This window comes from Canis aureus, chromosome 32 (genome assembly GCF_053574225.1).
Source record: "Canis aureus isolate CA01 chromosome 32, VMU_Caureus_v.1.0, whole genome shotgun sequence".
Lineage (NCBI taxonomy): Eukaryota > Metazoa > Chordata > Mammalia > Carnivora > Canidae > Canis > Canis aureus.
The window spans coordinates 32,240,125-32,265,734 of record NC_135642.1 but is presented as its reverse complement, the minus strand read 5'-3'; the positions used below and the strand labels follow the sequence as shown (position 1 = coordinate 32,265,734).

Here is a 25,610-nt window from a genome sequence, read left to right as displayed (position 1 = left end):
CAGCAGGTGGACAGGTGTGCACCCAGGAACCTCTTCATGCAGAGAGTAAGGCCACAGCGACTGGGGTACAAGACCAGTGAACCGATTCCCTCATGGGCCACGGTGTCCATCCAAGGAGAGGCTGGCCAAGGACAGACAGAGGACTGGCACCGAATGCTCGTTCTGAGTGGAAAACTCAGGTCTCCTGGCCCAACTTCAGATAGAAAGCCTGGGGGGGGGTGGGGGGCAGCCATCCCACAGGAGCTCACGTCACAGTCACAGTCTCGGGCCTGCAGGTGGCCCGGCATCGCTCTCCGGGGATGGTTAAGCACCTGCAGGGCTTGGTCTTGTGCCCGGAGCAGAGCTGGGTGCCTTGCCCTTTGGTCCATCCTCCCCGGGAGCACCCCCAGCTCTGTGGACTGAGCGGCCAGGTGTCAGAGCACCAGGCCCACGGCTGTCAGCTCAGGGACACTCCTCCCTCCCCGGGCCCCAGCCTCCCAGCCTCCTTGGGATTTCCAGTGCTCAGAAGACATCCCCCCCCCCAAACACTCACACATTCCTCCAGCGTACTGGGGCGCTTCCTGGGGATTTACTAGCAACCCAGCCCCAGTGAGCCACTAACCAGCTGGTCCCCAAGGCGGGTGGGAGCGGGCGACGGGCAGGGCAAGCAGGCCTTTCTCCTGTGACCTCAAGGAAAAGAGAGTGCAGAGGACTTGGCCTGGTTTTCTGGTCTAAAGAAGCCAATAAGGACCTCGACTCTGAACCTCAGCTTCTCAGCTGCAAGACTGAGGCGAGGACAGAGGAGAGAGGAGAGCTGTGGAAGGTGGGCCTGACCCGTGCCGGCCACCAGGCCCGTCCCTGTCCCTGCTAGGGGCCGTCCCCTCACCCGGCTCCCGCGTCTGCCCAGGGTGCAAGCCCCAGCGGGCCCCCAAGGGAGGGGCTGCATCTTGCTGGGGCCATAAAATGCTTTCCCAGCTCCCAAAAGCCCAATTTGCCTTCTTTTAAGCAAACAGAATTGGCAGACGATACCCTCTGTCTTTGCCAGCTTCCCTAGTTATACTTGAGAGAAAGAACCATTGTATCATCGGGGGGGGGGCGGGGGGGAGATAAGATTTGACCCATAAAGATTTCGTTTTACCAGCTCTGCCTCCAGGACATTGCTTGCTCAACACCCTTCTTTAAAAGCTGGTGGGAGGGCGCCCAGGTGGCTCCCAGGTCAGGGTCTCAGGGTCTGGGATGAGCCCTGCCTGGAGCCTGCAGAAGAGAGATGCCCCCCTCGGCCCCTCGCCTGCCTGGGGGAGAGCGTGCTTACATGACTAAACAAATAATCACTCTTGTGGGAGCTCTGGAATCTTCCTCCTCAATCCCCAGAGAACCCCCTTCCAGGCCAGCCACTAGTGGTTGGTGGTCAGGGAGCCGTGTGGGGTGGGTTGCACCTTGCAGGGGAGAGTGGCTGAGAAGGCACTACCGTTTAGGATGGGGGCATCCCGCACCTCTGTGCACACAGAAACACCACATACCTTGCCATCACAGCCATGCCCCCGCGCTCCTTTCCTTTGGTCCTAGAATGTGTACTTGGGGTTCAGACTAGCCTGCGTTCTCCATGGGTAGGACCCGTCTGATTCAGGGTCCAGGGGCAGGTCCATGCAGTCCAATGGCTACAGTAGCAGGATCAAGATTTTGAGAGCTCCAGTTTGGAACCATCTGCAGGGAAATCGCCTCTTTGGCTTGGGTCAGAAAGAGAAGGATAACCCACACTCTGGAGCACACGTCAACGTTTCTCCCTCAGGCCCTAGAAGCAGGTGTGGCGCTGGTGGGCTGCTGGGCTGGACCAGATGCAGGGTATTGTCTGGCTAATAAAGTATTTAAGTGCTGCCTGCCTGACCCTGGGCCTTGGGGCCCAGCAGCGCACAGGGCAATCTCATCGTGCAGCTGTAGAGGAATGGGGGCGGGCTTGGGGTGGGGGAGCCACGGTTTGAACGCAGGTGCTGGCCACTCTGTTCACCGAGTTCTGCTCATTATCCCTATACCAGAAGCAAGGGAAGAGGCACAGGCTGCGCCTGCATCCTGGCCGCTCCTGAGCCCGCCCACAACACTCTGCTTTGGGGAGGCTCTGGGTTTTAGGGGAGGAGAACTAGCATCAGTGAGCTGGAGTCAGGAATGAGTCAGGTAGAGCAGCCACAGTAGAGGGCAAGTTGACCTGGCTCCTCTGTGTGATAGCTCCTGCCTGACACTCTAGCTCCTCCAGGAAGGCTTCCTTGACTTCTCTAGACAAGGAGATTGCTCCTTCTTAGAGAGTCACACAGGATGGATAACCTGGACCCTAAGTGTACCCATGGTTAGGAGCACAGTCTGTCTGGTCTCAAATTCCAACTCTACCATCAACTAGGTGTGTGACTTTGGGCAAGTTGTTTTCCTTCTCTCGACCTCATTCCTTTTCTTAGGCTAGGAAAATAGTGAAAAATGCCGAGGCACAGAGTTGTGGGGAAATACAGGATTTATATATACAGAAGGTGCTCAGGGCAGTGTCGGCAGAGCACAAGTCTTTGACAAGAGGCTGCCATTAAAATTATGTAATTTTTTGTGGTAAAGTATATGTAGCATAAAACCTACCATTTTAACAATTTTTAAGGGTACAGCTCAGTGGCGTTAAGTACATTCACATTGCTGTGCAACCATTACCAGCGTCCATCTCCAGAGTTTTTTCGTCATCCCAAACTGAACCTCTTTCCCACTGAACAATAATTCCCCGTTCCTGGCACCCCCAGCGCCTTCTAGGTTCTATTCTACATTCTGGCTCCAAGCACAACTTTTGATTATATCTTATTTTCTTTACTCCACAAATATTTATTAAACACTTACTTTGCCCCTGGGACTGAAGTAGAATCTGGGGACACCAAGATTCTACTTGGTGATCATCAAGGTTGACAGAGCTTACGCCTTCTTGGAGCTTTTATGCTAGTAGGTTGAGGCTGGTGAGAAGTAAATGATACACAAGACAACCTCAGATAGAGATGCATACTATTGCTGAGAAAAATTATCCAGAACTTCGAGAGAGGCAAAAGAGAGTACACTCTGTCCTTTGAAAGTCATACGTGGGCTTTGATGAATAGCACCACACAACAATCACTTAATGCTCCAGAGGACTCCCCTGTGTTCGACTTACCTCCTTGCTAGTTGATTAAAACTCAGACACCAAAGGTATATGCTAACTTGTACGTTGCAAGCCCATAGAAAGATTATCTCAAAGGCTATGGCTGTACAATCCTGCACAACGGTAGATGTGTTTGTACCTAACCTAGAGATCCTACAGCATTTTTGTTTATTTTGATGCCCATACACAATCCTCAAATGCTCTTGGAACCAGCACTAAGTGATCTTACTGGTTCCTTCATTAACAAGTTAACAAAAAAAGTTTTTTAAAGATTTTATTTATTAATGAGAGAGGCAGAGAGAGAGGCAGAGGGAGAAGCAGGCTGCCTGAGGGGAGCCCAATGCGGGACTCGATCCCAAGACTCTGGGATCACGACCTGAGCCAAAGGCAGACACGCAACCACTGAGCCACCCAGGTGCCCCTAAGTTAACAAATCTTTGACATGTATCTATTCTATTTTTGTGTGAGAGCCATGTTTTTCACTTTTAAAAATTATACTTTAACCCTATGTAGAACATAGACCAGAACAAGCAGGTAGAGGCGGCTGGAGCCGGTCGTAGTTTAGACTGCTCAGAGAAGACATCATTGAGAGCGTGAAATCTGAGTAGGATGTTGAGAAGGAAGGGGCACCCTGAGACCAGGGAGAAGAGTCTTCCTGGTAGGAGAAGTGGTCAGGAAGGGCCAGGTGAGCTCCTGGGGACTTGAGGAGACCAGTGTGGCTGGGGCAGCAGGAAAGGAGAGAGTGGGAATAGATGAAGTCTGGAAGGTTCCAGGTCAGACCCTGCCAGCCATGCAGCCATGCCAGAGGATCAGGCCCAGTTTGAAACTGATGTTGAGGAATTTGCTCCATCCTCATAATAAGAAAGGAAGTCCCTCGGGCTTCGAGTCAAGCTTCCTATGTAAGTGGAGCCCTCTTCCCGCTTCTGTTTGGCTCAATAAGTCCTACTGATACTGGGTCACCTTAGCCCATTACCCCAAGCTTCTCCAAGCCTGGGGTCCGTTATTTCTTCCACCCCACCTTTTTCTCAGTGTGGCTGAGAGATTCTGGGGCGGGGGGGGGATGCCCTGAGAGCAGGCCTGGAGAGGGAGGGGCCATCCCTGGGCTGGCTGATCCAGAAAGCAAGTGGGGAGGGAGTCCAGTGTCTCCCAGGAGGTTTCCCCAGGGCCCAGTGAGTTGGTGAGGCCATCAGGGTGCTGGAACTTGGCTCCGCTCCGGGACCTCTCTAGAATGTAAGTGATCCCCCCCCGCCCCATCACTAAACAAGCCTGACCAACACTGATCTTCAAAGATCCCTGGTTGCACGTGAGGCTTCAAGGCATCTCTACTGAACTTGCGCTTTCCATGGACGTTGTGCTCCTGCCATAAGCCCTCTGGGTAAAGGGATCCCTGGGCCCCCCCAGAGCTGGGGGCTTTTATGCAGAGACTGAGCCCACTCTGGTCCCCAGAACTCCACTGGGTGCCAGGCACTGTCAGCTGCCAAAAGACACTAGGAGTGCTGCGAGAGGCACGGCCTGCCCGCTCACCCCGGGGTCTCAGGGCACCATATGGCCAGGAACATACTAGAATTTCCCTAAGTGCTTTTTTAATGAATGAAGAAACAAAGATAAATACAAAGCAGTGCCCGGACTTGAATGAAGTCGGTCTGGGAACCGTTCTGTGTTACTTCAGAGCACTCCCATGAGCAGGGGCTAGTTTATGTCCTTTTAATTAAACGTGACCCAACAGACAGCTGTGTACAGTGTGAACCAAGAATTCTGGAGTCAGACTGCCTGGGTTCAGTTCCTGGCTCTGCCACTCGCCAGCTCTGTGACCTCGGGCAAGTTACTTAGTCTCTCTGTGCCTCTGTTACCTTATCTATAAATTAGGGATACCTCATAGTGTTGTCATAAGGGTCACAATAGTTAAAATTTGTAAAGCACTGGGAGGGTGCTTGGAATATTGTGCTAGGTCATATCTGTTAAAGCAATAAGGGAAAAGCTTGCTCAAAATCAGAGTGACGTCCGGCGGTGAAGAGGCTACCTTCTGGGGGACTGGGCTGCCCATAACCAGAGGTATGCATGAGCTAAGATAATTCACAATTATTATTATTTATTGAACACTTAATGTTGTCTGGCACCATGCTAAGCATTTTACAGTTATTATTCTATTTCGTCTTTACCCTGTGAGGCAGGTGTGATTATCACCATTTGACTCAGGAAACAGAGGCTTTGTGACAAGCTGAGGCAGCCTCAGTGTGGAGTGACAGATGTCCATTCTGAGTCACGCTCAGAATTCCAGGAACATCTGGGGGCCTGAGGTCACGCGGAGCATGGGAACCGTGGGGAAGAGGCAGGTGAGTCGTCTGTGGGCTGGAGGGAAGAGACTCCAGGGCTGGCCAGCGCCCAGGGGTGGAGATAAGGAACCCTTTGTGCTGAGGCTCCGAGGCAGAGTCAGGGGCGGGAAGGTGGAGGTGGCTTTGGCAGCAATTAATCAATCAACCAAGCGAGCAAGCAGCCAACCAACTTATCAAGCCAGAGACATGTTGTATTTGGCAACGAAGGGAAGGGAGCTCTTGGTAGGTGGCTCCAAAGGCCCCAGGTGCAAGGCGACAGCTGCCAGGGGAGCTCTCTGAAGCAGGGTGGTGTCTGTGGAGAGACAGAGCTGGAAAGTCCTGGAGGAGGGAACAGCGGGCTGATGGGATGGAAGACCCAGTTGGGTGGGGGGCTCTCCTTGGAACAGAGGGGACAGCCTTCCACCACAGTGGCGGGAGGGAGCAGGTGAATGTGGGGCATAAGAGGAAAGAGAAAGGCCACAGGGGCCCTAGCGTGGTCCTTACAATAAAAAAGGAGCTGAGGGCATCATGTTAAAGGCATGAGGAGTGAGTTTGGGGCCTTGAGAAAGGAAAGCAAGAGAGGCAAAGAAGTGTGCTGAAGTTGCAGGTGGCCGTGCTGGGGAAGGACCAGGGAAGCCAGGCTGGGCCGGGGTGCGTGGCAAAGGTGGTGGCACAGGCAGGGACGCTGCTAGGCCTCACACCTGCTACTCAGCCTCCCCGCTCTCCCCATGACATCCCCAAGGGCTGGGGCTCTGGGAGTTGTCCTACCCACCTAAGAGTCATTCTTCCTCCCCATCCAGAAATTCTCAGGGGCCAGGAGAGCCACCTCCCAAGAGCAGGTGGAACCCTCCCACTCGTCCAAGGGGCTCCTGCGGCTCCACCCCTCGGAGCACTCGCTCACCTTCTTGCACACCCCTTCCTTCTCCACACGGATTCTCCAGAAAACATCAGTGGCTAAAGATAGGCACGGCTGTGGAGTCCTGACTGCTTTCTCCCCTCGTGTGATGCCTCGTTTCCAGGCCTTTCCCTCGGTGTTCGCCTAGGTGTCTCAGTGGGCAGTGGGTGAGCTGGGACTCCATCTCTCTGATGCGAAGGGGACTCAGGTTCTGCGCCATCCACTCGAGGCGTCAAGGCATCGGGCTGTCTAAGCAGCTGTCTTGGTATCAAGGCACGAAGCGTCTGGTTGTGGTCTGGCCCCCCTGATCCCTCCCCCACGGGGACACTGCCTCATTACCCTTGCTGTGGGATTCCAGGTGGGGACAAGGCAGGGACGGCCAACACTTGAAACGCATGTCTCCTCCCGTCCCAACCTGGCACCGATGGCACACGTCAACAGTCTATCATGCCCGATTTCTCAACACAGCGCTTCTGGCAGCATCACAAACGATTGCACTTGGAACTCCAGGTGAGCCCTCTTGGTCACCCCGAGTGTGGGATGGGGTGCTCCAGCAGCGGCTCTCCCCCATCACCTGTGAGGTGGGGTGAGGCCACGAGGTGTGTCCTTGGCTGTCCCTGCATCCCCCTCCTCCAGATCTCCAGAGGTGGGCTCTCTGCCCCCACCTAAGGAGAGCCAAGAAGCTCCCAGAGTCCCCCGAGGGGGAGGGAGCTAGGGTTCTAATCGCCGCCACCGCGCCTCCCCAGAGGCCTTGTCCTCTTTGAGGCTCCCCAGCTGCAGAGCAGATGAGCTAGGCTCCCCCGGGGATCCTCAGCCTTGGGACTAAGGATCAGAACGGAGGAAGGCCTGTGTGTGTGAGATTTTAAAATCACAGTAACTTCGCCCACCCGAAGGTGGCCTTACCTGCAGTCACCAGCACCAGCCCTCCCGGACATCGTAACAGGGATCTTTGGTCGCACCACTTTTTCATCTGAAAGGAGTATTGCTCATGATGGACTTTTTTTTTTTTCTTTTAAAGATGTATTTATCTATTCATGAGAGAGAGAGAGACAGACAGAGAGAGAGAGAGAGAGAGAGGCAGAGACACAGGCAGAGGGAGAGCAGGCTCCCTGCAGGGAACCTGATGCGGGACCCGATCCCAGGACCTCTGGATCAGGACCTGAGCCGAAGGCAGGCTCTGTACCACTGAGCCCCCCATGCGCCCCTCTTGCTGGAGTTTAAACTGGCGCACATCTGTGGGGGCCGGCCAGGCCCATGCCCTCTTCGAATGTTCTCCACGCTGCAGCAGAACTGACACCCATATGGCCCCGCGCGGCCCATAAGGGGCCTGTCATTTCTCTTAGGAAAGCTCCGTTGTGATCTTGGTGGCATCCGTGTTGCTCTTCTGGGGAGGTTACTTTCCTTCCTGGTAGACCCTGCAAGTCCCTTCCTTTCCCTGTCCATCAAGCGTTCCTGACGGAGGGTGGCTAAGCGGGCAGGGTCTGGTGGGTCACAGCGCCATCCCGGCGGAAAATGCCCAGACTGGGAGCATGGCCCATCTCTGCCCCCAGGGCAGGGAGAAGGCAGCCAAGCCCAAGGGTTATTTTTAATCCCAAAGATGCAGCGTTTGAGAACAAACAGCCCCGGCTCTGGGGCTGTGAGAGGACCTGCCAAGGGAGCGTGGGCCTGGAGGCCTCCGAGGGTGAGGTGGCTGCTTCCCGTGGCAGCGGCCCCCCCAGAAACCTTAGCTGGCCATACTGCGTATTTTTACACGGGCTGACTTGCTGTGCCCTCTGGGGGCCCCCGGGTCCTATGAGGACGTGTGCACCCATGCACCATGACCTTTAAAGCCAGTCTGGGCCTAACCTGAGCCTGCCATCCCCTGGGGCTGCCCATCTCATGTTGCCCTACTCTCCCAACCGCTTCGCCTACTGCCCTCATGCCCACCCCAGCCCCAGCTCCGGCCTGCTGACGCCAGCTTTGGAATGCCATTTTCTCTCCCTTTCTTTTTTTCTTTTTTCCCCCTTTTTTCCTCCCCTACTCTCTGTAACACAAAGAATTTATTGTAGAGAGATTAGAAAGTTGAGATTAACAAAAAAGAAAAGAAAAACCCTATAGCCCCCCTCCCCTTACCCTTCTACTGTGGGCGGGTGAGGGTAAGCACTTGTTGATATTTGGTGGATAGTTTTTCTGAATTTTTTCTATGCATAGTTGCAAATAGGGTGCCCCCCCCCCCAAAAAAAATACGGGATCTCACCCAAGGCCTGGCACTGAGGAAGCCAGGAGGGTGCCTCATCTGGAAGAGTGCTAGTGTCATCGCCTCCTGAGCGATCCCAGCTCCGTGGCAGGGGTTTGTGAGGACATTACAGGGGAGCAGTTAGCACAGCGCCTGGTCCCACAGCAGTGCTCCGTACAAGCGGCTTTCTCTCCATCCTCATCTTTCCCAGCAGCACTCATTTTGCCCGTGTCGGGCTTTGGTGCAGGGGTCACCTGATTTGGAGCCCCCCTGGTGTGCTGGCTAAGAAGACAGATGCTGGAGTCCTCAATGCTTGGGTCAAAGTCCTTGCTCTGCTCTGTGTGAGGTTAGGTAAGTGGATGAACTTTGTGTCCAACTTCCTCATTGGTAAAACAGGGATGAAGATAGGATACGTGGTACAGCCTGGTGTGAGAATTCAGTGAGCAAGCACATAGTAAGTGCTCAATACACAGGAGCTCTTGTTCTAGCATTATTATTTTACTTCAATTCTTATGGAATACCCATGTTTCAGGCACTGCTTGAGCTTCCTGTATGATTTGGGGTAAATTAACTTCGCTCTTTCTTACTTCATTCAGATTGTGATGCTCAAGGCAGTTGGGAAAGGAGATGGGGAGTAATTTCAGGCACTTGGATAATCAGGAAATTTAACATATTTGCACTACAGGGATCACTGGAGCTCATTAACTCACTGGGAAGATGTTAAAGCCACGTTGCTTTAATTGGGACTCCCATGCACACACTATTCTGGTGGTCGAAGGCAAGTCATGAGCTCATGCGGATTCACTATGCCATTCATACTACTTCTGTCTTTGAAAACTTCCAGAATAAAAAAAAAAGTTATATATATATATCCATTTACTGTTTTACCTTCATACTTTCTATACATTGTTTTAATATATTTTTTTCACAATTTTCATGAATCTTTTTTGGTAGTCAAGACAGTAAACCACTAAAAATGCATCCCCCCTTGAGACACACTGGCATTGACAGACGCCACTGCTGGTCTATAGTAGGGTCTTACTCTGGGCTGGTCATACCCCGCTGCACTGATGACATGCAGAATTCCCAGCTGACAGGTGTCGGGACAAAGAGCAGACACACTGTGGCACCTGGTGCCAGTTGCATTCCCTCCCAGTATTGGCTTCCAGCCCATAGTGTGGGTCACACTTGTCCTATCTATGTCAATGCCCAGCACTCAGCGTGCCCCATTAAAACTCTGAGAGCAGAAGAGGTGAAAATTAGGCCATGCATCCAGATCAATGCCAGAACTTTCCACTTCAAGGTTAGGGGTCCCCGACATCTGCCCCTTCCCTCTTTGAGGCCAGGCAGCAGGCTACTCAACATCCTCTTTTGCTCTGGTTTTGTCAACAACACAGATGTCACAACCTTGTCTCTGCATAGAACCCAGCTCACCTTGTTTTTTGTGATCATCCAGCTGCTTTGGTTGGTTTTGTTGCCACCACCATTATTATTAGGAATAATTAGAGCTTCCAGTTATTGGGTGGTTATTGGCTGCCAAATGCTGTGCACACATACGCTTTGCCTCATTTAATCCACACAGTAGCCAAGGAGGTAAATACTATTATCCCATTTTTCAGATGAAGAAATGAGCTTGGAAAAGTTGAGTGACTCATCCAGTGTCCCAGAGCTCATAAACGGAGATTCAGGTTCCAGGCTGATTCCAAAGTTCATGTTCTTAACACTATGCTAATTAGAGGCTCCCTGGCCCCCGACTGCCTCATCATACCCAGAAAGAAGAGAAGGGTGTAAAAGCATGGCTTTCACTAGGTCTAATATTGTGTTGTTGTTGTTGTTTTGTGTGTATATCATAAACAGAGACAACTGTCATGTGGATACCCTGGCCATCTGGGCTGTCACCCTCCATCAAGGGCCTGACTGTGTCTGTGTGTGTGTGTGTGTGGCGGGGGGAGGGGGGGCAGGGGGGTATTCACAGCAGAGAGAGGGCAGCCCAGAGGTAGATGACTGTCAAGTGATACCTCTACTCTGGCCTTCAGCATACACAGGTTCGCCTCAGCTGACACCCATCAGCCTGTTACCTTGAGCAACCCACCTACTCCCTCTGAGCCTCAGTTTCCTGGTCTTTAGGATAGGGGGGAAAAAAGCACAGGTCACGGTGAGCAAGCGCACAGAGATTGCAAGTGGAAAATGCCCAGCCCCGAGCCTAAGCAAAGCAGTTACCGGAAAATAAAGATGTTCCCCCCATATTCCTGGTGGCAGGACTGGGAAGGAGGGGATAATGTGACCGTGCAGGGAAGGGGACACCTTTGAAGCCCAGCTCCTCTCCTAGAAACTGGAGGTCATATTTTGAGAGCCCTTTGGCCTCCCTGTGGCTGCTGGGCTTCCCCAGCCCCTTGCTGAGGATGTGCTGCTCAATGCTCGCCCTCCGCCCTGCTCCTTCCTCCTCCTCCCCCTCAGCCAAGCAGAAGTTCCAGACTGCTCCGCCCTGTCTTCCTTGCCCACAGCCACCCCCCACCCCAGCTGGGCTGCAGGTGGTCTGTGCCTCCGGAGGTGGCTTCCCCACTGAGAAGTTGGGCCACCTGTCCTGTCCTGTGAACCACCTGGCTTAGAAAACTATGACTTGATTCAATGCATCCCTGACCCCACAGACACACACGTGCAGAGACACATCTGCAGTGTCAGAGAGACACATATACAGCCTGTCTGGCACTCACCGGCTGTAGAGACGCACAGACAGATGTAGGCAGCTGCTCCCAACCCTTGGGCCCAGCCTCCTGCCCGGTGGCCCCCACCCCCGAGTCCTACCTCTATGGTCTAATAAGAGCAGGTGAGACAAGTTGTGAGCTTCTAGAGAGGTTTCCCAGTGCCTCCTCCTAAGGCATTTCCAGGTAAAGGTTGTTCAGCTCTGGGCCAGCCTCCAGGGCTAATGGCTCCCTGGCCGAGTCCTGTAGATGAGGTTCTCGGGGCCCCAAGTTTCATTTCTAGCCCAGTCCAGATCCCAGCCTTCCACAAACTCAGGCTGTCCTCAGAGTCAGCAAAGGTTCCCACAGAAACTCCATTTGGTGTGGATTTAATCACAGGGTGTTTTTAAAGCCTCATCTGGAGGTAATTTGGAATTTAAATTACCAGGGTAGCAGATATTTTTACCAGTAGAAGGGCTTAGAATCATTATAGCCTGTCAATTATTGATCAGCCATTTCCAAAGGATTAAACAACAACAACAACTAAGACCTGTTTTACCGAGTATGTTAGAAAAATTCCCTTCAGGATTTGGTCATTATTAGCGTAACTGATATAAATAGTCCACGACACTTGGGAATGTGTTCCATGACACATTTTGCGGATTTTGTAAATTAAATTAAGTCATACTAAGACCCACCTACAAGACCCTCAGAAAAGTCAATCTCAGCCACTTTTCAGGGCCTTCGCTCTCCTGCCACACAGAACTCTGAGGTCTTGAGGATTCTAGAACCTTGGGGATTCCAAGAACCTTGGCAGAACCTTGATCAGATCCCTTCTGGTCAGTGTTAAGTTGCTCATTGTCCAAGCCCTGGTGGCCAGTTGAATCCTGCTGCTCCCCGAATCGAAGGCCATGGGGTGGGGGGGGGTGTTGTCAGTCCTAGCCATGTCCCTCCCCCCATCTTAGCCACTCCCAGAGCCCTGCCACCCCCAGGGTGCCGGGTAGAGGCCCTGCACTCATGCGTCCTGCCAGGCCTCAATGACCTCTGAGCCCTGGGTCCCTCCCCAGCCCTCTCTATCTCTAAGAATTAGTGTTAAGTCTCCAGACGCTTAGACAATCTAAGAAAGGCCTCTAACTTGCCCCCTGGGGGCAAGAGAAGCCTGGCCCTGCAAAACACAAGGGCCCCTGGAGAGGAAGAGATGAGAATACCTCACATTCTTTTCCAGTGAGTCTGCAGAAGAAAAACAGACATGGCTAATTTCTCAATCACGGTAGCCCCTGCCTTAGTCAATAATTACCTGATTTACTTAGAAAACCATACTCTTTGGGGAGTGGATAGAGCTGTGGGCCAAAAGCAAACAAAACACAAAAACAGAAGTTCTTTGAATAGAGGTTAAGACATCTCTTGGCTTCCGTCATTCCCAGTCTCTCTAGAACACTCCTGTTTGGACAGAGATGGGTTCAAAGCCACACAGAGACCATGTAGTAGTGTGGTTGTGTTGTTGTTTCTCTTTGTGGACATCTGCCCTGATGAGACTGCAATAAAGGACACTGAAACTCAAGTACAGGAGGGCTAGCCTCAGGGCACACCCAGGGCCATGCAGGGCGGTGGAGCTCCTGGTCAAGAGAAATGGCTGTGGAATCAAACAGACCAGAGTCTGACTCCTGGCTCCATCAGGTTTTAGCCATATGACTTGGGGCAAGTGATTTCACCTCTCTGAGCTTCAGTTTGTTCTAAAACAGAGGTGATAAAGTGCCCCCTAGGATTGTGTGAAAGTTAAATGGCCGACAGCCAAGGTGGTGGTTCTGCTGTGAGGAATACCCTCTGCTCCAGACACATGCCCGCCACCTATGACCTAGAGAGAGGAAGTGAAAATGACACAGCTGCATTCAAAAAACAACATTAACACGTCTGTGGGCACAACTGTGATGGATTCTGTAGCCCTCCCCCCCACCCAGGTCCCAGGGGGATGGCGATTGGCTTTCTCTTCACCCTCCTTTCACTCTTCCCAGCCCCCTCCTCTGCTCCTACCCCTTGAATCATTTCCTAAAATAAACAAGCTACAGACAAGCCCTTATCTCAGACTCTGCTTTTTTTTTTTTGGGGGGGGGGGGAGTCTGAGTTAAGACAACTGGAAGGAGACAAAAAAAAAGCAAAAAAAAAAAAAAAAAAGAGGGGGGATGGTAAATAGAAACAAAATATGGCAGAAATGTATTAGAATATATTAGTTACTATAATAAATGTAAATAGATTACCCATCAAAAGACTATTAGATTAGGGTAAACGAATTTCTGAGGTATACCTAAAGCAAAACCACAAAAAAAGATGGAAAATAGACATTGGCAAAAGATAGATCCAGCCAGCGCAGACCAAGAAAATATTGTTATGGTTGAATTGTGACCCCCCCCAATAAGTCCCAGCTGCCAGCACCCCAGAATGTGACTTTATTCGGAGGCAGCCATTGCAGATATCGTTCGTTATTATGATGTCAGAGTCTTAATCCAATGTGACTGGTGCCCTGAGAACAAGGGGAGAGACACGGACCCAGGGGAAGACAGCCACGTGGCAGTGAAGGCGGGAACTGGAGTGATAGTGCCACAACCTTGGATTGCGGGGGTTACCAGGAGCTGAAGAAGCAGGAAGGGGCCTCTCCTCCAGGATTTGGAGGGAGCACTGCCCTGTCAATGCCTTGGTTTCTGACATTTCGTCTCCAGAGCTGTGAGAGAATAAATTTCAATTGGTTTAAGCCACCTAGTTTGTGATAATTTGCTATGGCAAGTTCAGGAAATTAATGTATATGTCCAGCAATATTTATGTGAGACCAAATAAAATTTAAGATCAAAGCATATGAAGAATAAGCCAAGATAATAATTATAAAAGCAACATCCCATTAAGAATATATAACAATTATGAATTTGGGTGTGCTTAACATGAGTACATTTATAAGTTGATTATGGGAGTTGATTAATTCATATTTATAGTAAAATATTTTTTTTTTATTTATGATAGTCACAGAGAGAGAGAGAGAGAGAGAGAGAGAGGCAGAGACACAGGCAGAGGGAGAAGCAGGCTCCATGCACCGGGAGCCCGACGTGGGATTCGATCCCGGGTCTCCAGGATCACGCCCTGGGCCAAAGGCAGGCGCCAAACCGCTGCGCCACCCAGGGATCCCTAGTAAAATATTTTTACTATACTTTTATCAGGAGTTGATAGATCAAGCAACCAAAAAAGAGGAAAGGTATGTAGGATATGAAGAGCTAATTCAGTAAACCTGACCCGGTATGGATCAGTATGTATGGAAGCCTGCCTTTGAATGGAGGATATAGATCCTTTTCAAGCAAGTTGACCATTTTAGCAAAGGAAGCCTTGATAAATTTTAAATTATTTATAATATACAAATTATATATATATATATATATATTTATTTATTTATTTTGAGGTGAGGAAGGGCAGAGAGAGACAGAAAATTTTAAGCAGGCTCCATGCCCAAGTGTGGAGCCCGACTTGGGGCTCGATCTCACAACTCTGAGATAACGACCTGAACTAAAAATCAAGAGTTGGACACTTAACCCACTGAACCACCCAGGAATCCCACAAATTATATTTTCCCTCCACAATGTTATTAAGTTGGAAACAAACATACTCCTAAATATATTTTGGATTAAGGAGAAAGTCTTAATAAAAATTATAAAATATTTAGACCTGAAGAATTGCAGAAGGATTACATAACGAAACTTGAGAGATGCAGATGAAACAGTACCTAGCGGTAAATGTATAGCCTTAAACTACCTTACTGGAAAAACAAGAATGAAAATAAATAATTGACATTTTAATACAAGATGCTAGAACAAGAAAATAAACAAGATACTGCATTTAGGATTCTTTGCATAATGTTTACCCTACAGTAAATACTCAGTAGAGGAAGGCACTTAAATAGAAATTGTACTTGTATTTATTCTGCCCATAATCTTCCAATTAAGAGAGTTTTTCTTTCCAGGTTTATGTAAAAATTTCATAAGTAACTTGTGCTAAGGTGATTTATAAAAAGAAATATCTGTTTGGTCTTCATCCCTGTTTCTGGCACAGAGCTCCTAAAACCCTTGGGATTTCCTGCACTGAGAGCCAGAAAGTTGTCTCTTGTTGTGTTATTGAGGTGATTTTTGGAAAGTCTCTGAGTATCCTAAGGTTGGGGACTGGTGGCCTGGGTAGCCAAGCATGTGATCAGAGGGTTAGAAGGTTTGATCCCATCCCTGGGTGGGGAGGGGGGAGAGGCTGGAAATTGAGTTCAATCAGCAATCGCCAATGATTTAATGAATTGCACCTGTGCAATGAAGCCTCCATAAAACCCCAAAAGGTTGGAGTTCAGAAAGCTTCAGGGTTGGTGAATTTATGAAATTTTAGGGACTGTGACATGCTCAGAGAGCATGGAAGCTGCACTCCCTTCCCATACCTTGCCCTATGTACTTCTTTCATCTGGCTATTTCTGAATTTTATTCTTTTTTTTTTTTTTAAAAGATTTTATTTATTTATTCATGAGAGACATAGAGAGACAGAGACATAGAGGGAGAAGCAGGCTCCCTGCGGGGGGTCCAATGAGGGACTGGATCCCAGAGCTCCAGGATCACAACCTGGGCCGAAGGCAGATGCTGAAGCACTGAGCCATCTCTGAACTTTATTCTTTTATAATAAACTGGTAATCTAGGAAGTGAAAAGTCCCTCTGAGTCTGTGAGCTGCTCCAGCAAATTAAATGAACCCAAAGAGGGAGTTATGGGAACCTCTGATCTATAGCTGGTCAGTCAGAGGCCCAGGTGATAATCCAGATTTGCAATTGGTGTCTGAAGTCGGGGAAATGCCAATGTTGTGGGGCTGAACCCCTAACTTGGGGCATCTGATGCTATCTCCCAGTAGACAGAGTCAGAATTGAGGTGAATTGTAGGACACCCAGCTGGTGTCAGAGAATTGGTCGGGGGGGGGGGGGATACCCACACTGGGGTTGGTGTCAGAATCTTACAACTATAGCACCAAGCAGAGGTATTTCTGTGCCTGACTCCAGAAATTAAATCTTACACAGTTTTGCATAGTCCAATAATATTCCAGAAATATACATTCTCCAGCTCATGTTGGTGTCCTCTGTCTAGATTAAACATGAACACATTCCTGAGCCACTGGATGGGTGAGAGGCTGGGCTCAGGAGCTCAGCAGTGGTGGAATATGCATCAGTCAAGAAGTGAGGTCCCTTGATGGCAGCTGCCTTCTGAAAGACCTTAATGGCATCGAGAGAGTTCCATCATCAATCTTCTTGGAAGGAAACAAGGACTTAAGTAATTAGACAGTATCACTTTTTCCAAAGGTCGTGCTGATGTACCACTTCCCTAAAATTATCCTTCAGAAAAGAGGGAGTGGCCTGAGATAAGCTTTTAGTTACAGGGTGTTCTCTCAATGATGGTATTTTTGAATAACAAAATACTATTTGGAGAATATACAAAGTCCCCAAAGGAACTCTGTCAATGTTATTTTTAGATTGGTAAGGAGATCACTTGACAGAATTTGTTGAGGAAGCAAAGAAATGAATAGAAATGTACTAATTTCTCCCAGCTGGGCAAGGTCTTCACAGATTGGAGTACTGGGAACTTTTTATTTTATTTTTATTTTTTAAAGATTTGTTTATTTATTTAAGGGAGGGGAGTGGGAGAGGGGAAGAGAGAGACTCCCAAGCAGACTCCCCCGCCGCCCCAACACAGAGCCCGACCCAGAGCTAGAGCCCAGGACCCTGAGACCATGGCCTGAGCTGAAATCAAGAGTCAGATGCTTAACCGAATGAGCCACCCAGACACCCCTCTGTGCAAACTTTGTAAAGATCATCGATCACCACGGCACTGTCAAAGAAGTCCTGTATATACTCATACCTGTAGCTTAGAAAGTTTGTCTTACAGTGGGTCATGCAAGTGGGTACTTGTGGCTCAGAATAAATTTCCCGTGACAAGAAATACAAATTCAAAAAAGTGCTTGATTTGGGGCACCTGGGTGGCTCAGCGGTTGAGTGTCTGCCTTTGGCTCAGGTCATGATCCCGGGGTCCTGGAATCGAGTCCCGCATCTGCTTCCCCCTCTGCTTATCACTCTGTCTCTCTGTGTGTGTCTCTCATGAATAAATAAATAAAATCTTAAAAAAAAAAAAACACAAAATGCTTGCTTTCAAACAATGTAGTAATTAAAGGTGATGGGCTCTGGGAGACAGTGGGGAGAACCCAAAGTGGCTCTTGTGATATGACAGTGATGTTGAGATAAGCCTAAAGAGTTTGAACAAAACTGTTTCATGAGATGCAAGAGACAAAAAAAAAAAAAAAAAAGCAGTCTTTCTCTGTTATTTTATATGACGTGTGGTTTGCAAAGTTTGTTGTACATAATCAGTTAAATATCATGAGTCCTATTTGACTTTTCCATCTTTAGTCCTAAAGTCTATACATTCGAGTGAGCCCCAGAGTTTTTCTTGTTGAGTCTTGCATTTAGAGAAAGACCCCAAAAATGAAATCTAGTACTCAAGGTTGACTTCTCTTTGCTCAGGCATATGTATTCATCTGTAAAAGGGAAGAGGGTAAGGAGGGTCCTTGACCTTACTGGCCCCTCAAGCCCGCCCACCTGTGCGGAATGTAACAGACTACACTTGGACTTGCTTTCCTTCATGCCCCTTGGTTGGGCCTGCTCTCAGTCCCCAGGAGCCTGAGCACGTGAGGGGCAAGAGGCAGCCTAGGACCCTTTACCTTCACTGACCAGTCAGCAGTCAATACCCTGGTTCGCTCTGGGAAGGGTTTCTAAGCTCCCAGGACGGAATGTGTTTCCTCCCCACCCCCACTCGCATTGTTGAAGCCCTCCCCCCCCAGGGTGATGGTATTTGGAGGTGGGGTCTTTGGGAGGTAAGAAGGTGTAGGTGGATCATGAGGGTGAGATTAGCGCCCTTGATGACATTAGTGCCCTTAGAAGAAGAGGAAGAGACCAGAGCTGCTCCTCTTTCCGAGTTTGAGGATACGGGAGAAGGAGGCCGTCCTAGGAAGAGAGTCCTCACAGGGAAGCAAACCTGCCGGCGCTTTCATCCTGGATTTCTCAGCCTTCAGAACTGTGAGAAGCAAGTGCCTGTTGATGAAGGCCCCGATGATGGCATTTGGTCCCTGCGGCCCGGCCTCAGTCATTGAGGATGCCAGGCAGCTCCTGCGCACTAGTGCTTGGGAGGGGCTGGCCTGTCGTCACAGTGAAGTCAGCATCCGTGTGACATCTCATCTTTGCCATTTATCTTCCTTCACCTTTGGGGGGTTAGGCAGGGAATGTTCTGCTGTCCTTTAAGGATGAGTGAGGAAATAATACAGCTCCCAGTTACGGCAGGAAGTGAGATTTTGCTCACTGATGAGGGAGGAGAGCTTGTGGGAGAGGATGCGTGCTTCTCAGGGCCCTCACCGCCCCCCCCCATCTCCTGGACCCCCCCACCTCCCAGTAAACCTACTTCTCTGTAAACGAGCATAACCCAGCACAACCCTCCCTACCCCCTGGTCCCCGCAACACCAGCTGGAGCTCGGTGCAGCCGGGGACCCCACCTCAGTGCACAGAGCGGCCCCCCACACCACCAGAGCTTCTGGAGCGCCCACTGTGGAGGCACTGTCCTTGGTGCTGGGGCCGCCCGATGAATGACAGTCCTTGCTGCGAGCCAGGGTGGGCCTGCCCTTGTCGCGGGCCTCACGTCTCTGGGCAGAATGGGCTCTTCCATCCGGCTTCCCCTGTGGGGCAGGAAGAGGACTGACCCCTCTGTCGGTGGCTTCAAAAGACAAAGCCCGCACGTGCGGGGCTTTGAACCAGGGTTTGAAGGCCACTGTGACGGGAGCCCCCCTGCTTTCCTGAGATAACCCGTTCTCGCTCCATACAGCTTTAGTGCTACTTAATAATCAGACTGAGTATCTGCTTATGTCTGACAACTGTCACATCATGCAATTCCCCCAACGCCCCTACGAGGGAAGTACCTTTACTATCTTCTCAACCCATTGTACAGAAGAGGAGATCAAGTCAAAGAGAGCCCCAAAGACTGGCCTAAGGTCGTGGAGCTTGGAAGCAGCAGAGCCTAGATGTCGGACTCCAAAGACTGCCCTTCACGGCACCGTGGAGGACTTCCCCACGTGCACACATTTCTCACTGTGCTGTAGTCGCACGCAGCGCAGGGGCGCGTGGCTGGCTCTGGCGGGGGAGCACCTGGCTCTTGATCTCGGGGGTGTGGGTTTGAGCCCCACATTGGGTGTAGAGATTGCTTTTAAAAAATACCAAAAGCAGGGGCACCTGGGTGGCTCAGTGGTTGAGCATCTGCCTTTGGCTCAGGTCGTCATCCCGGGGTCCTGGGATCGAGTCCCACATTGGGCTCCCCTCGAGAAGCCTACTTCTCTCTGTGTGTCTCTGCCTCTCTCTCTACGTATCTCATGAATAAATGAATAAATATTTTTAAAAAATTAGTGAAGGTAGAGTATTGTAGAGTTGGGGGTACATTTGTCAAGTTTCCTCTTTGACTTCTCAGGACTTAGTCTCTTCTATACACAGCATAGAGCGTAATGGCCTAAACTTGCAAGGTTTCATTGGTCACCATTTCAAGAAATTTCTTTCACTGTCTGACAAAATTGTAAGTTCTGGAAGTTGGGACCATACCTTGCACTTTTTTGTATGTTTCTTTTTTGTGTGTTTCATTTTCAAGACTTTGTTTCCCCAAGGTCAGGGCACAGCCTCCGATGGGCTGAGCGGCGGTGGAGAGAATATCAAATAGGAGTCCTGGATGCTGGCTCCAGCTCTTCCACTTACCAGACCGGTCCTTCTCTCTCTGGCCTGCTTGCCCATGTGAACTAGGTGATGTGTGCTCTGGTCACCCTTTGATTCTGGCCAGCTAAGTGCCAGACTCTCCCAGGCCACCGTCGTGGCGGGCAGGGACCGGAAGAGGGAGCAGCGATGGCTCCCCCAGGACACAGGAGGATGGAGCTAGAAGTGAGCCTGGGTGGCTCAGCGGTTTAGTGCCTGCCTTTGGCCCAGGGTGCGATCCTGAAGTCTCGGGATCGAGTCCCACGTCAGGCTCCTGGCATGGAGCCTGCTTCTATCTCTATGTCTCTGCCTCTCTCTCTCTCTCATGAATAAATAATTAAAAAAAAAAAAAAGAAATGACCCGTGGGGCATGAACTAACTTCCGTAGGCTCCCCTGGTCTATTTATCCCTGATACTCCCAAGTCTGGCGACAAGCAGAAATCCTGCACAATTCAGTCTTCCAGCCTCTAACCTTTCGGGACCTCTCTCAGTGTTTAGCAAAGGGTTTCACACAGCCTTGTTGAGAATCTCCGGCAATTTCCCTGGAAAATCCCTTCCTGACTAGGTCACCAAGGAAGTTAGGAAGCTGGCCTGGGTTCAGCCTTCACCACTGTGTTGGGCAACTTTTAAGTTTTTGTTCATTTCTCTCACAAACATTTTGTGGGGGGGAGGCGTGGGCATCATGTCCTAGGCACTGTGCTGAGTGGTGTCTCTTTCACCTTACAACGATGAACAAGCCTGGACACACTTTCTGTCCTCGGGGGCTGTCTTGCCAGAGAGGGAGGAGATCTTAAGTAAATAATTACACAAATCTGATTAAAATTTGTGATAAGTTAAAAAAAAATTGTGATAAGTGCCCTAAGGAGAAAGTGCACGGGGTGCTGACAGAGAGAACTAACTTAATGTGAGGGTGAGGCTCAATCAGGGAGAGCTTCCCAGAGGAAGTGGCATTTAAGCTAAGACCTGAGACATTCAGGAAAGGGAAGGAGATGGGGGCTGGGGAGAGGCTACTCCAAGGAGGGATGAGCCGTGGTGTGACCTGTAAGACGCTGTGGTGGCAGGAATCAGATGCTTAGCCCCCAGCTCTGGCTCCCACTGGCTGCAAAACTTAGTATGTAGGAGTCCCCCACTCTCTCTGGGACTCAGAGTTTTTTCTGTTTGTTGGGTTTTCCCTCCATCTGTAAAATGGAGATCCGCTGCTTCATGCAAACGGTGTGATGCTCAGATGAAAGCAATGGCTGAGATCACCCTGAAAACGGTAATCCCACGCAAGTAAATATAAGAGATCCTTACTACTGACCCTTCCCCTTGGAATCCACCGCATCTGTGAAAGTGGGATTGTCCGCAGGAGAACTTCAGCTGACATTTAGAAAAATGAGAGCGAACTGGGTTTTCCTTATTTGGATTCTCCACTTTAGAGTCCAGGGACTCAGATTATGTACCCGCACATGTAGGGAGTCGCAGAGGGATCGGAAAGCTGGCCCCAGGTGACCTTGAGGGGTCGAAGCCAAGAGACCTGTGATGGGGGAGAGGGGTTTCTTCAACAAACCTCACCCACAGTCCCTCCCCTTTCTTTTCCAGATGCGCCTCCACGGGCTTTGCCAAGAATTCTAATGAGAACCAGACGCTCTCACTCCGTCCTTCACCTGCAGATCTCGCAGCGGAGATATTGCTGCCACTTGGGTTTGGAGTCCGAGCGTGCTTTGTTTTCAATTCTCCCCTGTAGGAATCGGGCCCCTGAGAGTCCGAGAAAGCATTTCAGATTTTTCTTTTCTTTATTCTCCAGCCAAAATGCACCAGGTCAAAGTATGAAAGAGAGAAAACTCAGGACGTTGGGTGGGGAGCTGGGGCTGGTCACCCACTGGAAGCCCCGGGAGCTAAAGAGCTCACCCCTTGACAGAAAACAGAGGGAATCCCAGTTTGTACGGGGGTGGGGGGAAGCTGGTTGCTGTGTCCTTGCAGTGTCCCTGGGTGCAGTCCCCACGCATCCACCCCCAGAGGCCAGTGGAGGTCAATGAAGCTACAGCGAAGTAAAGAAAAAGGCAAGGCCTTGGCCAGAACCACGTAAAGGTGGGTTTTGTCCTTTCCACCTGAAACAGAGGTTATGAGAGGATTTGCCGACTCCCACCATCCTGGCTTGGGGATGTTCACTACCGCTTAGGATTCTAAAACGAATGTGGTCTTCGCCCCTGCCTTTCTGGCCAGGAATCCAGGCCTGCCTCCTCTCCACGGCCTGCCCTTGTGTCCCCAGGGCCTGATTCTCTCTGCCGTGTTTGTTTGCTCTGCTTCCCACAGCCTCGGCCTGCTCCAGCCTGCAGAGCGAGCATGGGGGGCTCTCCAAGGCACCTCCTCCAGGCAGCCGGCACAGGCCCTTGGCTCCCCTTTTCTGGGTTTGCATATAACTGTGGACAGATCATTTTTTTTCTTTTTTCTTTAAGATTTTATTTATTTATTCATGAGAGACAGAGGCAGAGACACAGGCAGAGGGAGAAGCAGGCTCCATGCAGGGAGCCTGACGTGGGACTTGATCCCAGGTTTCCAGGATCACACCCTGGGCCGAAGGCAGCACTAAACCACTGAGCCACCTGGGCTGCCCTGTTTTTATTTTCCATGTCATCCTGTCTCTTCAAAAAATAAAATCTGGGTACCTGGGTGGATCAGTGGTTGAGTGTCTGCCTTTGGCTCAGGTCAGGATCCCAGGTCCTGGGATTGAGTCCTGTACAGGGACTGCAGGACTGCCTGCATCTCTGCCTCTCTGAGTCTCTCACAAATAAATAAAATCTTTAAAAAAAATTAAAAAAATCTTGGGACGCCCAGTGGCTCAGCAGTTGAGTGTTTGCCTTCGGCCCAGGGTGTGATCCTGGAGACCCAGGATCGAGTCCCATGTCCCTACGTGGAGCCTGCTTCTTCCTCTGCCTGTGTCTTCTCTGCCGCTCTCTGTGTGGGTCTCTCATGAATAAATAAATGAAATCTTAAAAATCCTTATTCAAAAGTGTCTGTTCTCATGGGCAATCAGGAGAGTGGTTTATGAAAAAATAATTTGAACTGCAATCATTCTAAGTGGTGGGAAAACCCGGTTCTTTCCTTCCTGTGGGCCTTACCATGCCAGCATTCACTCCCACAGCCCCCGGCTCCTGTCTGTGACAGTGGTGTATCCCTTGAATGAGTTTTTTCTTTTTTTTTTTTCCTTGAACGAGTTTCATCCACAGTCAGGTTTGCCAAGACAAAACTTCACCTGGGAGGAATTTCCCTCAAAGCCTGTTCTTGTAGTGTACCATCTACCAAATGAACGCCCCAAGGCTAAAGACTACCCAGAAAACTGTTTCTGTGAAAAAAACAGGCACAAGCAAAACTGAATTTTTTATGTGTTCAAAAGTATGGACCCAAACATCACATCAAAATAAAAAATGCTTGCCTAAGAAAGGCTGGAAAAAAATATTCCAGAATGTACTATGGTTTTGAGGGTGAGAAGGAACTTCCAGGCTAGGCCTCCTACCTCCATGTGGGAGCCCTGAGCCAACCACTGAGTATCCATGAGCCCTCAGGGTTCTCATCTGAACACAGGAGTAAAGCTCATCCCCTCCAAGGTTTCTCATGAGGATTAGAGGGGATGACGTTTCTGAAAGCTCTAGTGCAGTATTAGTTTTGCAACAATTTTCCTCATCCTTACACTGGTTACTGTTCTGAATTTTCTAAATTTTCCATGATGGTGCATTTTACCCTTAGCATGGGAAAAAAATAAGTTTAAAATAATCACAACAAAAATATGATCCATGTTATAGGGATCTTTCAAAGAAGGCCACGTTACCCAGATTAGATGCCATATCTGGGGTGGAAAAACTTCTAAAGGCATCTTAAAGCTTTAGTAATAGCTGGCCCCGAAATAATTTTATCCTGCCAATAATTCAGCCTCAGACTCCATCTGCCATGTCAGAGAGAAGGTTCCATTTCTTAAACTATGGCTACTCCAGGCAGCACATTTTAGGGATGCTGTTGCCTCCCACAGTGATGCAAGAAACTTTGCCTTTTGCTTTGAAAAATGCCCCAGCAGGCCAAACCTCTCTGAGAAAAGAGGGTCCCCCCACATCCTCTGAAACAGCAACATTCCTCTCCTCAAACTGTTTCATTAGCATCCTTTTGTAACCCATTAAGTCCTTAACAGCAGCTTTGAGGAGTCCCACCTGTTTTCCATCAAGGTTTCAACTGTAAGCCAGCACAAACATGTGTGATAAGTTGATGCTAAAATACCATGACACACTCCTTGGATTTACTAGCATTTAAGAAATGAAGGAGAAAGCTTTGCCTTTTATAGCTCTGAGCCTCCCAGGCCCAAAGCAGACATAGCAGTTACCTCCTGCTAAGCATTCATTACCCACGGCTTCCAGATCCAGAGGCCAAGCACCTCAGGTCACTGTGTTGTAAGGACAGGAGGACCACTCTCTTTTGGAGTGACAGGTCCAGGGTCCTCAGCCCTGTCTGTAGCTCAGAATCAACTGGGTGTTTTTAGAAGAAGTACCCAGGCCCAGGCCCCAGCCCCAGAGTTTCAGGCTGAGTTGCTCTGGTGGGACCCAGGTAGCCATAATGTTTAACAGCTCCCCAGAGGCCTGTCATGTGTAGACAAACCTGAGATCTGCTCAAAATGATTTGGACCGTAAGCAGTAGAGTGTAGTGCAAGGAACACAGACTCTGGAGATGAGGAGTGAGAGATCTGAATTCACCATTTGTGAAGGAGAAATTCTTAGGCAAGTTTTTTTTTTTTAAGATTTTTTAAAGTTTATTTTTTCATGAGAGACACACAGAGAGAGGCAGAGACACAGGCAGAGGGAGAAGCAGGCTCCCTGCAGGAAGCCCAATGCAAGACTTGATCCCAGGACCCCGGGATCATGACCTGAGCAGAAGGCAGATGTTCAACCACTGAGCCACTCAGGTGCCTCGATTTCTTCAGTTTAAAAGAGGGGTTAGTAATATCTATCTCATAAGGCTGAAATCAGGATCAAGTAAAATAATACAGGTAAACTGCAGAGTAGAACAGATGATCAAGAGGTGTTAACTATTGTTATTAATGAGCTAAATGTCAACTGCTATTTTCTTAGAATGAGGATTCCTCAGGAGAATGTAATAATTCCACCATCATCTTTGAGGTATACAAAGCCTTTCCTCCCATCAAAGTGCTATCGTAGGCCAGTTTAACATTGCATTAGAATGTAACCAATGTAATAGAGCAAGAAGAAGAAATAAAATGTCGATTGCAAAACGCACACAGACACACTCAACTGTCTCCATTTGCAGATGGCACAAATGTCTACATAGGAAATCCCAAGCAATCTTAGAAAATGCAATTAGAACTAGTAAGTTTGGCAAGGTTGGAGGACCCAAGGTCAATAGGCAAAAAGCAGTTGTTTCTATATGCTAGCAACGAATAATTAAAAAATTGGATTTAAAAAACAGTACCACATATAGCACCAATGCAGCAAAACCCATGTCTTAGTATAAATTTTACAAAATATATGCAGGACCTGTACGCTGAAAACTACAAACCACTAATAAAAGAAATT

The 25,610-nt window shown here is 49.5% G+C and overlaps 2 long non-coding RNA genes across 9 annotated transcripts; one reads left to right on the top strand and one right to left on the bottom strand.

Annotated features, from left to right (window-relative positions):
- Window positions 1-5,085: 5,085 nt before the first annotated feature.
- LOC144303335 (uncharacterized) lies at window positions 5,086-22,886 on the top strand. 5 transcript variants are annotated; one of them, XR_013370409.1, is made up of 5 exons: window positions 5,086-5,185; window positions 5,305-5,466; window positions 6,699-6,850; window positions 8,770-8,906; window positions 21,637-22,886. It is a non-coding gene; the product is annotated as an uncharacterized LOC144303335 (long non-coding RNA). The 5 variants fall into 5 exon arrangements; XR_013370412.1 differs by having other exon boundaries at window positions 8,767-8,906; XR_013370411.1 differs by having other exon boundaries at window positions 6,246-6,850.
- Window positions 5,206-12,120, bottom strand: LOC144303334 (uncharacterized). Of its 4 annotated transcripts, none has more exons than XR_013370407.1 (4): window positions 9,990-12,120; window positions 7,244-8,978; window positions 6,680-6,914; window positions 5,206-6,601 (listed from the first exon to the last, which is right to left on the bottom strand). It is a non-coding gene; the product is annotated as an uncharacterized LOC144303334 (long non-coding RNA). The 4 variants fall into 4 exon arrangements; XR_013370406.1 differs by having other exon boundaries at window positions 5,206-6,597; XR_013370408.1 differs by having other exon boundaries at window positions 5,206-6,914; window positions 7,244-7,310; window positions 8,577-8,978; window positions 9,990-12,116.
- Window positions 22,887-25,610: the final 2,724 nt, after the last annotated feature.